Consider the following 16,184-nt stretch of genomic DNA (forward strand, 5'->3'; position numbering starts at 1 on the left):
ATGTTAATACCCTTCCTCCTTCCATTTTTCCCTTTGAAACTCCATTCTCCATCATATCCCCTCCCCATCTCAATAAGACTCCCTTTTATGTTGATGTCATGATCGTTTCCTCCTATTATGATGGTCTTGTGTAGGTAGTGTCAGGCACTGTGAGGTAGGTCATGGATATCCAGGCCATTTTGTGTCTGGGGGGAGCATGTTGTAAGGAGTCCTATCCTTCCTTTGGTTCTAACATTCTTTCTGCCACATCTTCTGAAATAAACCCTGAGCCTTGGAAGGTGTGATAGAGATATTGCAGTACTGAGCACTCTGGTCACTTCTTTCTAGAACCATGATGCCTTCTGAGTCATCCCCAGGTCACTGCCATCTGAAAAGAAAAGATTTTCTACCAAAAGTGAGAGGATCATTAATATAAGGGTTTGAGCAATAAACATGGTTGAGTAAGTATCTCTAAGGTAATGAGATGAGTCCTTAGGATATATACCTAGGAGTGCTATAGCTGGGAAATATGGTAGATCTATTTTTAGCTCTCTTAGGAACCTCCACACTGATTTCCACAATGGCTGGTCCAGATTCCAGTCCCAGGAGTGTAGAATGGTTCCTTTTTTCCCCACATCCTTGCCAGCATTTATGATCATTTGTTTTCATGATGGTAGCCAATCTGACAGGAGTGAGATGGGATTTCAATGCAGTTTTAATCTGCATTTCCCTGATGACTAGGGATGTAGAACTTTTTTTTAGATGCTTATATGCAATCCATATTACTTCTTTTGAGAACTCTCTATTTAGTTCCATAGCCCAGTTATTAATTGGCTTGTTGGATTTCTTATTATTTAATTTTTGATTTCTTTATATATCCTAGATATGAATCCTCTATCAGATGTATAGTTGGAAAAGATTTTTTTCCCATTCTTTAGGTTGCCTCTTTGCTTTATTCACAGTGTCCTTTGCTGTGCAAAACCTTTGTAATCTCATGAGGTCCCAGCAATTACTCTGTGGTTTTATTGCCTGAGCAGTTGGGGTTATATTCAGACAGTGTTTGCCAAGACCAATAAGTTGAAGGGTTTCCCCTACCTTTTCCTCTAGCAGTTTCAGAATTTCAGGTCTGATGTTAAGGTCTTTAATCCATTTGGACTTAATCCTTGAGCATTGAGAGAAAGAAAAATCTACTTTCATCCTTCTACAGTGACATATCTAGTTTTCCCAGCACCATATGCTGAAGAGGCTGTCTTTTCTCCAATGAGTATTTTTGGCAATTTTATAGAATATCAGGTGGCTATAGCTACCCAGACTTGCATGTGGATCCTCTATTCTGTTCCATTGATCTACATGTTTGCTTTGGGGCCAGTACCATGGGAGTGATTCTCTGATTTAATGCTCTGTGTGTTTGGTGTTAGCACATAGGAAGGCTATTGATTTCTGTGTATTTATTTTGTATACTGCTGCATTGCTATAGGTGTTTATCAGCTCTAACAATTTGCTGGTAGAGTCTTTAGGGACCTTTATGTATGGAATCATATCTTCTACAAATAATGATAACTTGATCTCTTCCTTTCCAATTTGTATCCCTTTTATGTGTGTCTCTTGCCTTATTGATATGGCTAAGACTTCCAATACCATATTAAATAAAAGTAGAGACAGTGGACACCCTGTCTTGTTCCTGATATTATTGGAAAACCTTCCAGTTTTTCCCCATTTAGTAATATTTTGGCGGTCGGTTTGTCATAAATAGCCTTTATTATATTGAGATAGGTCCTTCTATTCCCTTTAGCTGTAGGACTTTTATCATGAAAGGATGTTGGATTTTGTTAAATGCTTTCTTTGCATCTAATGAAATGATCATGTGATTTTTTTGTCTTTCAGTCCATTTAGATAATGTATTACATTTATATATTTGCATATGTTGAACCATCCTTGCATCTCTGGGATAAAGCCTACTTGGTCAGGGTGAATCGTCTTTCTGATATATTCTTGTATTCTGTTTGCCAATATGTTGTTGAGAATTTTTGCATCTATGTTCATGAGGGAAATTGGTCTGTAATTTTGATTTTTTGTTCTATCTTTGCCTCATTTTAATACCAGGGTGATGCTGGCTTTGTAGAAGGAGTTTGGTAGGATTTCTTCTTTTACTATTTTATGGAGAAGCTTAAGAAGCAACAGTGTCAGTTCTTTCCTGAAGGTCTGCTAAAATTCACCAGTAAACCTATCTTGGCCTGGACATTTTTAAATTGGGAGATTTTTTTTTAAGGCATTTTTTAAAAATTTATTTATTTATTTGAGAGAGACAGACACAGAGAGAAAGACAGATAGAGGGAGAGAGAGAATGGGCACGCCAGGGCTTCCAGCCTCTGCAAAGGAACTTCAGAGGCGTGCGCCCCCTTGTGCATCTGGCTAATGTGGGACCTGGGGAACTGAGCCTTGAACCAGGGTCCTTAGGCTTCACAGGCAAGCGCTTAACCGCTAAGCCATCTCTCCAGCCCAAATTGGGAGATTTTTATAATTGCTTGCAACTCCATTCTTGTTATGGGTCTACTTAAGTGATTAATCTCCTCTTAATTTAATTTATGTAGGTCATATAAATTAAGGAAATCACCCATTTCTTTCAGATTTTCATACTTAGTGGAGTATATATTTTTATAGTATGTCCCTATGATTTTTTGAATTTCTCTGGTAACTGCTGAGATGTTGCCTTTTTCATCTCTAATTTTATTAATTTGTATCATTTCTATCTTTGTTCTGATCATATTTGCTAAGGTCTTATCAATCTTATTTATCCTTTAAAAGGACCAACTCTGTTTCAGTGATTCTTTGGATTTTTGTGGGGGAGGGCTTTTTGTTTCATTAATTTTTCCTCTCATCCTTATTATTTCTTCCCATCTACTGATTTTTGGCTTGCCTTGTTCTTTTTCCAAAGCTTTTAAGTGAAGTATTACATTATGTCGTTTACTTGAGACCTGTCTAATTTCTTAATATAGGCACTTAAAGCTATAAATTTACCTCTTAGGACTGCCTTCATTGTGTACCAGAGATTTTGGTATGTTGTGTTCTCATTATCATTTGACACTATAAATTTTTTATTTCCCTCTTGGTATCTTCATTGACTCATTCATCATTTAGCAATGTGTTGTTTAATTTCCATGATTTTGTGTATGCTCTATAGCCTTTCTTGCTATTGATTTGTAGTTTGATTCCATTGTGGTCAGATAGAATGCAAGGAATTATTTCAAGTTTCCTGTATTTGTTAAGATTTTCTTTGTGTCCTAATATATAGTCTATTTTAGAGAATGTTCCATGTGCTGCCAAAAAGAATGTATATTCCACAGCATTTGGATGAAATGTCTTGTATATATCTCTTAGGTCCATTCCTTCTATGACCTCATTTAGTTCAGATGCCTCTGTGTTTATTTTTTCCCAGGATGACCTGTCAATTGATGAGAGTAGGGTGTTGAATTCACCCACTACCACTGTATTTGGTGTTATCTGTGACCTTTGTTCTAATAGCATTTGTTTGATGAATTTGGGGGCCCCCATATATGGTGCATATATGTTTAGGATTGTAATGTCCTCCTGTTGGAAGGTGCCTTTAATCAATATAAAGTGGCCTTCCTTATCTCTCTTAACTAATGTTGGACTGAAGTCTACCTTGTCAGATATTAGGATAGCAACCCCTGCTTGTTTTCTAGGCCCATTTGCTTGAAACACTGTTTTCCAACCTTTCACCCTAAGATAGTATCCATACTTTGTAGAAAGGTGGGTTTCTTGGAGGCAAACAATTGAAGGATCCTGCTTTTTAGACCAGTCTACAAACATATGTCTTTTGGTTGGGGCATTGAGGCCATTGATATTAAGAGATATTATTGAAAGATGTGTATTCATTTTTGCCATTTTTTTGTAGTTCTTCTGGTTTTTTTTTTTTTCTCTCTTATGTTAACTAGTATTTGAGTATTGTTTGTTTTTTCCTGGTTCCTTACATGTGTGCTTTTATTTTTCTTTAGCATGGAAGATTCTTTCAAGTATTTTCTGTAGAGCTGGTTTTGTCTTCAAATAGTCCTTTAGCCTGCTTTTGTTTTGGAATGTCCTTATTTCTCCATCTATTTGAATGGATAGCTTTTCAGGATAAAGTAACCTTGGTTGACAGTTATATTTTACAACTTGGAATACATCACTCCAAGCCCTCTGGCTTTTAAAGTTTGTGTTGAGTAACCTGCTGTGATCCTGATGGGCTTGCCTTTGTAGGCAACTTGATTTTTCTGACTGCTTTCAATAGTTTTTCTTTGGTTTGTATGTTTGGTAGTTTGATTATAATAGGGTGAGGAGAGGTTCTTTCCAGGTTTTGTCTGGCTGGTGTTCTAAATGATTCCTGTATCTGCATTGGCACCTCTTTCCCAATTTGGGGGAAGTTTTCGTCTATGATTTTGTTGAAGACAGCAACTATGCCTTTGGGGTGAAATTCTTCTCCTTGTACTATGCCCTGAATTCTTATGTTTGATCTTTTCATAGTGTCCTAAATATCTCGAAATTCCCACTCATGCTTTTCTATAAGTTTGTCTTTCTCTTTGTGGGACTGTATTATTTCTGCCACCTGGTCTTCTAGCTTAGATATTCTGTCCTTTCCTTCATCCATTCTACTGGTGAGATTTTCTACAGAGTTTTTTATTTCATTAACTGTGTGTTTTATTGCTAGTAATTCTGACTGGTTTTTCTTTATTATTTCTATTTCCCTATTTATGTCTAGTATTGACCTCTTTATTTCATTAAATTGGTGTCCTGTGTCTTCTTTGCTCCCTTTGATTTCTTCTTTGAGTTCTTTGAACATATTTGTAATCATTCTTTTGAAATCTTTCTGAGGCATTTCCTCTAACTCGTTCTCACTGGGGGTCATTTCTGATGCATTAATACTTTTTCATGAATTTATATTGTCTTGATTTTTGGTGTTTTTTGTGTTGTAATGTATATATTTTTGCATCTTGGATTATTTAATGATTGGATTTTCCAGTTAGCTGGGTATTATGAGATGTATCAATCTGATGTTCTATATCATCAAGGTAGGAGCTTAAGGTGCTAGGTCTGGCTCTTAAGACTCTCAGAGTATCTACAAAAGTGACCCTAGGTGTTGGGTTTGCCTGCTACAGGAGTATTCAAGTAGGCTTAGTGGAACAGAATACTGGTAAATTCTAAAATTTAACTAAACAATGTACACTTTCAATGAGAAACAGCACAGAGTATTTATGCAAGAGTAGGTATTATGACTATCAGATCCTCTAACAATATCACTGTCCCTTAGTGTGTGCAGTGCCCAATACCCTTAATCCTTTCAACAAGAAGGTTAAGATTTCTGGCCTGTTGAGGTTTCCAAGTCAGCTTATGACCACGTGAGACTCTTCCCTAATGTACAACAGAAAAGGAAGCAAAGCCACTATAAATCAAGAAGCAACAAATAACAAGCCCAAAATATAGCTTATTTAAGAATGGCAAATCTGATCATACATCAGATTTAACCTATAATTTATCCTGATATGGAAGGTGCAATGGCCACTTCCATTTCAGGCCTATATACCAAGCTTATTTAGTGGGCACTGACCTGGTGTAATCTGTTGTAATACCTTTTGGGATGTAATAAACCTGGTGTAGTCCCTGGAGTAATACCTTTTGGGATGATTTTGATCTCAGTTATGCTTCTCTCCTGCTTGGGTCCCTCTTTGGTGCACTGTGGGTTCAAGTAGGCTGGCTGAGTCATTGGACTGCTGCTCTGGCCACCAGTGCTGAGTGCTGTGAACTCCCTTCCCCAGGTCTCTGGTGCTTACCCTGGCAGTGGGGGAGGGGAGGCTATGGATGGTGGTTGTAGTTCTCCCACTGGTCCACGTGATCCTTTCCTTTGTGATATGCTCCTGCTTTGTTTTTGCTGCAGTCCTCCCATCACGTTTCTTGAGTTTGCGAAGAGCTCCGGTGTGAGTGGAAAATCTCCTCACCTGGCTTTTCCTGCCAAGCCTTGCAGCTGTGGCTTCCTGGACCTGGTGATGCTGCTGCTGGAGCTGCTTCTGCCTGCCTATGTGGGCTCTGGATGTGCTGGATCTCTCCTACTTCTTTGCTGTCACTGGTAATTTCTTAACCACCTCACTTTTTAGTAGAAGAGTGTATTTTGCTGAGTTTTTTTTTTTTTTTTTTTTTTTTTTTTTTTTTTTTTTTGCTTTTTCTCCCCTAGGCTACTTTGGCGTGGTTCCTACACCACCATCTTAACTGGAAAGACCCCAAACTGATTTTTATATTATGAACATTATTGTGAAACATACCATAGAATATCTTAATCTACCAAATACTGTTAAAATCTATTATAGGAATGAATACCATTTGACTTCATTGATCAGTTTCATAACAAAACATGTACAGTAAAGCCTTTATCTGCTATCTATTATTCTATCACTTAATATCATTTAATAGAGTTGCATTTCAGGGTTTAACCTGGAAGAAGTAGTTATTTTTTCTTAGGTATATTTATAACTGCAATGTGAATACCTGGGTAAGATGGTAGGTGTATCAGTCACTTTTCTTATACTGAAACAATGTAAAGGAAGAATGGTTTATTTTGGTCCCCGGTTCACGGGATGCAGCCCATCATGGTGGCAAAGGCATGGTGGTCAGATACTGTTCTCGACAGTGCAGCAGAAAGTGAGACATGTGAGCCAGTCAGTAAGAAGAGGGGTTGGGCTACAGCTATAGCCAACCTGTAACCCTCAAGCCTCACCTCTATGTCTATGTGTCTGCCAACTGGCTCCATATCCAAAAGTTTCATAATTTCCCAAAACAGTGCTACCCATTGTGAAGCAAGCGTTCAAATAGATGTGTCATGGAGGTTGGGAGCATTTGTGCTTGCATTTCAGATTCAAATCATAACAGACGTCTACCAGTAAGTGAGTGTTAGGCCTACCTTTGATTGCAACAAGTGGACTATTACTAATAATCTAATCAAATACACCCAACGAAATCAAGAAAATAATACATTATATTTTGGGTGGTACTTGACTGAGAGTGAGAATGTAGTGGAAGCTGGCATGTTCCTCCATCATGTTGGACATGAAGCTTTTAGTCCCTCCCCCTAGTCTGATACTTCTAAGACACAGGGAATTCTCTGAGAAACTGAGCCTTCACAAATAAAAATGTCTAAGCTTACATCAGGGGCTCCCCCATGATAGCTTCAGTCCATTTCCTGATCAGTCTAGAGTGAAGCTGGTAAGTTTTGCGTTCATGTGGACACTTCCCTAGTCAGCATATCAGGCTTAGAGGTTAAAGTGTTTGCCTGCAAAGCCAAAGAACCCAGGTTTGATTCCCTAGAACCCACATTAGCCAGATGAACAATAGGGCACATGCATCTGGAGTTTGTCTGCAGTGGCTGAAGTCCCTGGTGTGCCCATTCTCTCTCTCTCTCCCTCTTTCTCTGTCAAATATCTATATCTATATCTATATCTATATCTATATCTATATCTATATCTATATCTATATCTATATCTATATCTATATCTATTTTTTAAAGAATTAGTGGCAGGCAAAGGTCACCAGAGGAAAGACAGTGATATGGAAATGAAACTTTAAAATAAATAAAAGTGAACTCAAAAAACAAATTTTATAAATGTACTGAATATAACTAAATTTCAAGAAACCAAAGTCACACAAAAAAGATGTGGTATTGTCTTAGAATAATTTTACAACCAGGTAGAATTAAGTATTAGAACATTTCAGATCAGCAGCCATGACAATTCTAGGCATTTCTTTGTTTTATCAAATGAAATACAGATTGTACATGTATAAATAAGAATAGATCCAGAGCTTGGAGTAGGAAGCAGGTTGATTGTAAGTTCAAAGCCTATCTAGTTTGTCCAGCTGCATAACAAGTCCCTTCTTTTTCTATCTCTTTTTTTTTTAATATTTTTTGTTCGTTTTTTATTTATTTGAGAGTGACAGACACAGAGAGAAAGACAGATAGAGGGAGAGAGAGAGAATGGGCGCGCCAGGGCTTCCAGCCACTGTATACGAACTCCAGATGCGTGCGCCCCCTTGTGCATCTGGCTAACGTGGGACCTGGGGAACCGAGCCTCAAACCGGGGTCCTTAGACTTCACAGGCAAACGCTTAACCGCTAAGCCATCTCTCCAGCCCCTTTTTCTATCTCTTTATCTCCTCTCCTCTTCTTCTCCCTCATTTCTTCCTTTTTGTCCTTCTTCTCCTCCTCCTTCTTCTTTTCCCTTTTCTCCTCCCCTCCTCCTCCTTCTTCTCTTCCTCTTCTTCCTTATTCCTTTTCTCCCTCTGCCTCTCAGTTTCTATCTCTGTCTCTGTTTCTCCCTCACTTCAGTTATGAGGGAGAGGGAATTTACGGATGATCTAGAAATGTATATCTACTCAAGTTATGAAGATAGAACAAAGACATTTTCAGACAAAAACTTTTAAAAAGTTTTTTCATATGAACCTTTTCTCAGAAAACTTTATATATATATATTTATATATATATGTATACATATACATATATACATATATATATATATAAGAAATAGGCAGGGAGGGAGAGAAAATGGGTGGTACAGGGCTTCCAGCTGCTGCAAATGAACTCCAGATGCATGCACCCCCTTGTGCATCTGGCTTACATGGGTACTGGGGAATTGAGCCTAGGTTTTTAGGCTTTGCAAGCAAGTGCCTTAACCACTAAGCCATTTCTCCAGCCCTTAGATAACTGTGCTCCACCAAAATAAGAGAGCAAAAGAAAAATGTTAGTGTATACAGGACCAGAGAGAAGAGAAGAGAAAGGGAATTCTTAGCACGACAACTGTTCATCAGGCCTAGACAGCATGGTGCAGACTGGAACAAAAGGATGGGCACTTCCATCACTGATTCCCCAAGGAAAAGGAAAGCAGAACCAATAGATCATCTGTATGGAAGCAATGTGCTGAAAAATATTTACCACACTTTATTACATGGTGTGGAAGAAAACAAAGCTGTATGTTCATAAAGACAACTAGAGTAATAAAAACATACGGCAATTTTAATTCCAGGAGGAAAAAAATATTGTTCAATAAAATGGCATAAACATATTATATCAGATTACACAGTGTTAATAATAGTCATACAGTCATAATATAATATAATTCTAAGTATTTATTAAGGGAAATATGAAACATAATATTAGAAAAAATAAAATTGTCAACTTTAGTGGATACCAACTTTTTAGAAATTATTACTCTTTTTAGAATACACTGGCTATTTTCCTATAACTCTAGTCCTCAACTTAAAAGCTTGCCACCCATCTTCCTGTCTCCCTCCTTCTCTGTGGTGCTGGAACTCAAACCCAGGGCCTTGCATGTACTAGGTAGGCTGTCTACCACAGAAATACAGCCAGCCTCAAAAATATCTCACTGACATCATGAGCCACCTGATCATTCATTGTTAACATTTCTTCACTTTTTTAGTTTTTGATTTTTTGATGGCATTTGCAAATTCATGGTTGTAACAATAATCATTAATTGCAATGCCTTAATATATCTAACTTTTGGTTGGGCATAGTGGTGCATGCCTTTAATATGAGCACTTGGGAGGCAGAAATAGGAGGATCACTGTGGGTTCTAGGACAGCTTGGGCTAGAGTGAGACACTGTCTTGGGAAAAAAAAATATTCTAAATTGTCTTAGCTCTAGTTTTACCCTCCATTTCTTTTCTTTTCTTTTCTTTCTTTCTTCTTCTTCTTCTTTTTTTTTTTTTTTTTTTGGCCTTTTACCTTCCTTGATTTGTTGTGTATAAGATGGATTATATTTCCTAGAGAATTTTTAGAATTTTAATCTGTTCTTACATCCTGTGTTGTCATACAACATAAATAAAACACAACAAATATTCTTAAAAGTCTGTTCATGATGATACTAATGGTATTTTATTTATTATATTTGGAAACAACAAAAAGTTGAAATACAGAGAAATAATTACCATTTGTTCTAAATGTATTACATGAATTATATTATATGGAAATAAATTGGGAGGATAAACTTATATTTTACAATTATATTTGAACTAAGAAGAAATATCACAATTAAAATATCACTTCTCGTGCTTTTATAAGTTAATATTGCAGTACTTAATCATCAATGGTTGCATCACAGAGAGCCAACCTGATGGAATTATTGCCTATAAGGTAATCGTGCCTGCAAACATGAATCTGATTGAGTCTTTTAAGTCTACTATTAACATGAAATACTATATACACAGTGCATAAGGGGGACCAGAATTATTTCTTCATCAGAAACCATGATAAAATTCCATAGAGAACAGGAATATGGCTCAATGGGTAAAATGCATGCAACACAAGTGTGAGCATCTGAGTTTTATTATGATCCAAAGCCCCTCCTCTACTTCCCCAGCTTCCAGGGCTGCTCTGCTGCCGTCCTCACGCCTGATCTTGGCTCGGTGCTCTCTCCACCGCGTGCACGGTGCATGTCGGGACTGGGCCATGTGTGGTCAAGGACATTGTGACGAGGCAGTCACAGACAAAGAGGCACCCTGCTGCTGCACTTGCAGAGCGGGGAGGGGACTGGCTTCTCCACCCCCAGGAAGTCACATAGGGATGGGGCCAGGAAAGCTGCCCCACACCAGGCAGACCTGATTGAAACAAACACTCAGCCAGAGGAAGGGGGAAAAAAATCCCAAAACAAAAAACAAACAACAACAACAAAAAAAACCTCCCTGGCGAAAAGAAACCATTTCTCACTGGAACAGGATCCATCTTATGCTCTTATGCTAAGCATAAGAGGAGGGACGAGGAAAGTGAGCAACGCTGTACAGCCCAGATCTCAGAGCCCACTCAGAGGGATGCCCCGGTCTGGGACCCCTCCATCCCTACAGAGCTTTTACTTATAATAAATTCAGTTATCTTTGTCTTTTTCTGTGTCTCTTGAGTTTATCTCTCCTGGGGTGTCCAATCCTTTGCTCACCTTAAGGAATGAACTCAAGCAACTGGACAGGTAGACCCCCCCCCCAACACATCATTAATTAAGGTCATCACACAATCATCACTTATTCTTAGCACTTTGCCAGTTATGCATCTCTGCCTACTACATTAACTTCTTCCCACCACAAAAGGAAACTTCTGTGATTGAGACTTTGAGCAGCACTAATCTATGAGAATGAGCATCAATATTTAGAACACAGTTTGACCAGCTGTCCACTTAGCACATCATCAATAGTAATGAAGAAGGAAGCCAACGCCAAACTCTCTGGTTCTCTGTCTCATAAAAGGGCTGCTTGAATCCTGTTTGATAAAAGTTATCTCAAAATGCAGCTGCTTTCAAAAACCCTTTGTCCAACTGCTCTCCTGTTTCTAAAACCTGCTTGTTACTACAGCTTCTTGTTTATGGACTCAGTCAGGTAGACAGAAACCTTTAAACCTACAAATTATAGAAAAATTAGAAATTAATTGTCCATAAAGCCCTAAGAGACAGTGACTAGATGCTCAGGGCTTTGGAAGTTATTCCCCCGAGTCCACGTCAACTGATTCTCCATGCTGTTGTCAGTGCTTATTTAGTGAGCACTATTTTTCTGTAAGAGTAGTCCCCCACCCCCGCCCTGGTTTTCACTTTTATAGACATGGGTTTCTAACCAGTTTTACCACACCAGGCATGAAGTCCTTCCTGAGTAGTGGGCCACAAAATCCAATCAGAAAATGGTTAGTTACTCCTCTACTGGTACCGTTGCTGTTCACCACTGGACATATCTTGCCTGGTCAGTTGTGGAGCATGCAGAATACATAGCTGGATAAGCCTGTGGATGACTTTTCATTCCCAGTAGCCAACACAGTATCTCCCATCACTGTGAAAACTAGCCAGCAGGAAGGAAAATTCCAGCTCAGTTTCAGCTTGCTTTCTCTATGTCCTATAACCAGAGTACATGCTGTCTTCAGTATCAGGGACTTACCATCTAATTTTGGTGGGCAACCAAAAGCAATGGCAATAGCCTATGTTGTCTGAGAGGCCTCTGTTGCCTCCTGACCAGCAAGGAGGTATCTCATGTTTGGCACTGGGAGTTTCAATTAATAATTTATGGCTTCAAGCAGCAGTTTTGTGCATCTATACAGAGTACCATCTTACAAACTTAAATTTTATTTTAGTTAGCTTACAAAATAGTAGGTTCCCATGCCTTTTTCATAGGTTCTTAGCTTTTGTTAACCCTCCCCTGACTAACTTTCTCCCCATTTTCCCACTCCTGTTCCTGCTAGCTCCTCCCATTGTTCCTTTCTCGACTTTCATCTCACAAGTATTCTGCTATCCCTCTCCCCATGTTTCCTTTCTGGCTTCCTGGCTTCCACAAATGCTTACTGCAACTTAAACACACAACTATAAAAACTCACAGCTGGAATTTTCATATATGAAGGTGAATCACTTACTTTCTCCTTGCTGGGACAAAATACTCAACTAGAAGCAGCTTCAGGTAGGAGAGAGTTTATTTTCAGCTTTCAGTTTCCAGGGGATAGCCATAAGGGCAGTGTGGCGGTGCAACAGAAAATTATGAAGTTGCTGGAAAAGAAGGCCTGAGGCTGTTATGGCAACCTCCGTCCTGCTCAAGGGCTCAAGGCTGGCCAGTCTTGCTTTAGCGATAAGAGCGGCATGTGCTCCATGTTGGAATTTCTCCCGCTGCCCCTCTTCCCGGTCTCCTTGTGTGAATTGCAGCTGCTGACCACCCCGAGTCTGCCTCTGGAATGCCCGCTTGCCGGCCCCTGCCTATCGCTGATGCTATAAACTGGAAGGACTAGTGATACTCGGGGCTGGAGTCTTTTAGGAGAGATTCTGGCTTTGGACCACATGAGAATAAACCTCCTCTTTTCCGCCCAAATTGGTGTGGGGTAGATATCTGGAGCAGCATTTCCACAGCAGCAGGGAAGCATGGCAAAGAGCGAGAGGCTGGCGACACATCTTAGCGTCAGGGAGACAGTACAGAGACAGACAGGTGAACAGAGCCGCACATCTGTCTTTCTCCTTTTTATACAGTACAGTGTTGGATCCCAGCCCATGGAATGGTGCTGTCCACAGTTAGGGTAGGTCTTCCCGCCTCAAACCTCAATCCAGTCTAGAAAATCCTTAGCAGACATGGGGAGAGATTTGTTTCCATGGAGATTCTAAAATCTTTCAAGTTTACAACCATAAATTAACCACACAGACAGCATATGCAGCATTTGCCTGAGTCTGGGATACATCACTCAGTATAATATTTTCCAGTTTCATCTACCTCCTTATAAGTTTCATTTTTCTTTACAGCCAAGTCAAACTGCATTGTGTACATCTACCGCATGGTCATTATCCATTCATCAGCTGATGGGCATCCAGCCTGATTCCATCTCCTAGCAATAAACATGGATGAGCAAGTATCTTTGTGGCAGAGTCTAGAGTCCTGAGGGTCCATATGCCCAGGAGTGATACAGCTGAGTCATATGGTAGTTCTGTTTTGAGGACTCCCCACGCTGATTTCCATAGTCACTGGGCCAGTTTGCATTCCCACCAAAAGTGGGTGTGAATTCTTTTTTCCACACCCTTGCCGGGATATGTTGTTTTGTTTTGTTTAGGATAGCCATTCTGACTTTGTTTGCTTAGTGCTTTCATTTTGTTTTTAGGCTATAGCATTATTTTAGTTTTGAAGTATATATCTCTTTGAAAAACAATTTAAAAATTAAAGCAAATACAGAACAGAAAGATAGACAGGGATTTTTTTTCTCCGTTGAGCCAACAGCTATCTATCACCTTAGAACTTATTCTACATAGACCTGATGTAGCATTATTTGTGCTTTGAGACGTGTTCACTCCTGGCCTGGGAGGAAGTTCAGCTGCTTGTGGTGCTCCTGCCACTTCCCAGCCTGTACTCGTGAGTGTCTGGCTTGGGTAAATGACTTTAGCACCTCTCTATAAACTCTTCTTGTCCTTCTAGGCCCTTTCCAAACAGCTTCAGTCCCTAGACATTTCAGGACACAATGGAAAAGCAGCTTTCCAACATCAGTTACTAGAGTGAGTGCATGTGTTATTAGAGAGGCTAGGTTCCTGTTGGCTATCAACTCGGTGGTTCAAGTCAAACTGATCACTTACAGGTAGCAGGGTGGGGAGTTTTCCAGACAGTGGTGTGTAGCAATTTCCTGTGTGCGGAAATATTTCGTCCTAAAGGGGAGTTCTTTAAGACTCTCATGAAGACTCAGGAAATAAAATTGAGGATCTCACAAGTCTCCGGAAGCTCCTGAAACTTACAAGAAGAGCACAAGCCCTCCCCCTAAGGTTATATATGAAGGGCAAACATCTGCGGTGAGTCTCCGACCCACCCCGGCCCTGCAGCTTCCCTGAGCCGCCCCTGGGTGGCGCTGGGCTTTCCTGGGATGCAGTTGCCTGAGCCACCCATGTTCCTCCTGTAAGTAAACCCTCATTTGTACTCTGTAGGTAACCTCAGCAAACTTATTGATTCTTGAGAATTGGATTTTGGAACAATTGTGCTTTGGTTTGGCATCTGAACCCTTTTCTGTGTTGTCCTCCGACCAGGGAGAAAAATTTCACACAACAAATGGTCATACTTCATATCTGATCTTTGTAAGAGTAGCAGAAAAGTAAAATGGTCATGAAAGGTTAAACTATATTTTTCATCTTGCTCTCTTATTCCCTCTCTCTTGAGGCTCCTTTGTCACAATTAGCAGAGGTTCTCAGATCCCAAGCCATCATTTCCCATCTATTTCTTCCCACCTGAATTGGGAAGTCCGTGATTACTATTACTATAGACATTCGTCTTTACAGAATTACTCCTAGCTTACTATCACGGCAACTACCAACTCTTTTCAGTGTTCTGCCAAGCATTTTCTTTCTTTCTGAGCCATTTAGGCAACAGAACACTCTCTTTTATCTCAAAGCAATGCAATATAATGATGCCATCAAGTAAGAATATGTATGAAAAACACCTGAAATTTGGAGGTCTGTAAAAATAATATTTTTTATCATTTCTTCTTACACACAGTTGAAAGAGAAAAGGTGGTTACTTCATTCTGCACCTTCCATAGTGTAGTGTACCACAAAAAAATTTAAAGATATTGCAGAGTAATGTATGCTGGGAAATTTGTTAGTGGTCAGACAATGTGTTAATGGCTATTACACTAATTTTATGTTACTCATGTTAAACTTGTGTATTTGCCATATCAAAAATACTAGAAAATGACTTGTTAAAAATGAGGAAAAAAGAAATAAATGTCAGTCATAAAAGATGTCTTAAATGAATGAGTTAAACCAGTGGAAACTTATAGCAGGTTTTTTTTTTTTTTTTGGCATACTATGATTCCAAGAGAATTATTATGATCAAACAGCTAATAAGAAGAGTAATGAATGGATATCTCCTTCCTTCCCCTTTCTCCTTGTTCTTTCTCTTTCATTGTTAACACAAGCATTTCAAGTTATTTCTACATATGTGGTTCCTATTTACCAGTTACTTAAGAAATTGAGTTGTTATTATCTTTCTAACAAAATGTGAATTTTGTTTTTGTAAATTTTTTTGGCAGTTTGATTTTTGTTTTTGAAGTTCAAAAATGTTCTTGCTTCACTTAAAGGGCGTTTGCAGAACTCCTGTGCTTCTCTGGAAATGTAGCTCTGTTGCTGTCACTAGGCTTAATGCTCCACACATGTTTTCTCACTTAAACTTTGCCTCATTTGGCTCTCTTTTTTTTTTAAATGTAGCCTTTGAAACCACCCCTAATGGAAAAATGCAGCTGTGAGCAAGATTTCCTAAAATGTACATGGAATTAATTTTCCAGGCATTTGATGCAAGGGCCCTGAGTATCTAAAGGAGAAACGTTGTGAAAAGGCATTTTAGTGCATCCAAATGAAAGAGAGAGATGACCAGAAAGTAAGTTAAGGAAGTGAATGAAACCATGATACAGAAAAGACAGGAGTGACTAGGAGAAAACAAAAAGAACTGTGAAAAAAAAAATGCCAAAATGACAGGGAGAAATGTAGAAAATCTCCTGTAGAAGAAAAAGAGTGGGAGAAGAACAAGAGTTGAGAAGGTGAGGGGTCTTGCTAGGGAGAAGAAAAATGTTATCTCCTGGAAGATTGACTTAACACTTTTGCTAATTAGTCTCCAAACTGTTACCAAAAATTTAATTTTACATGAGATCAGTGAGTTTCACAGTCAATGAATATGAATAAAT

The sequence above is a fragment of the Jaculus jaculus genome, chromosome 6 (genome assembly GCF_020740685.1).
Source record: "Jaculus jaculus isolate mJacJac1 chromosome 6, mJacJac1.mat.Y.cur, whole genome shotgun sequence".
NCBI classification, from domain to species: Eukaryota; Metazoa; Chordata; class Mammalia; order Rodentia; family Dipodidae; genus Jaculus; species Jaculus jaculus.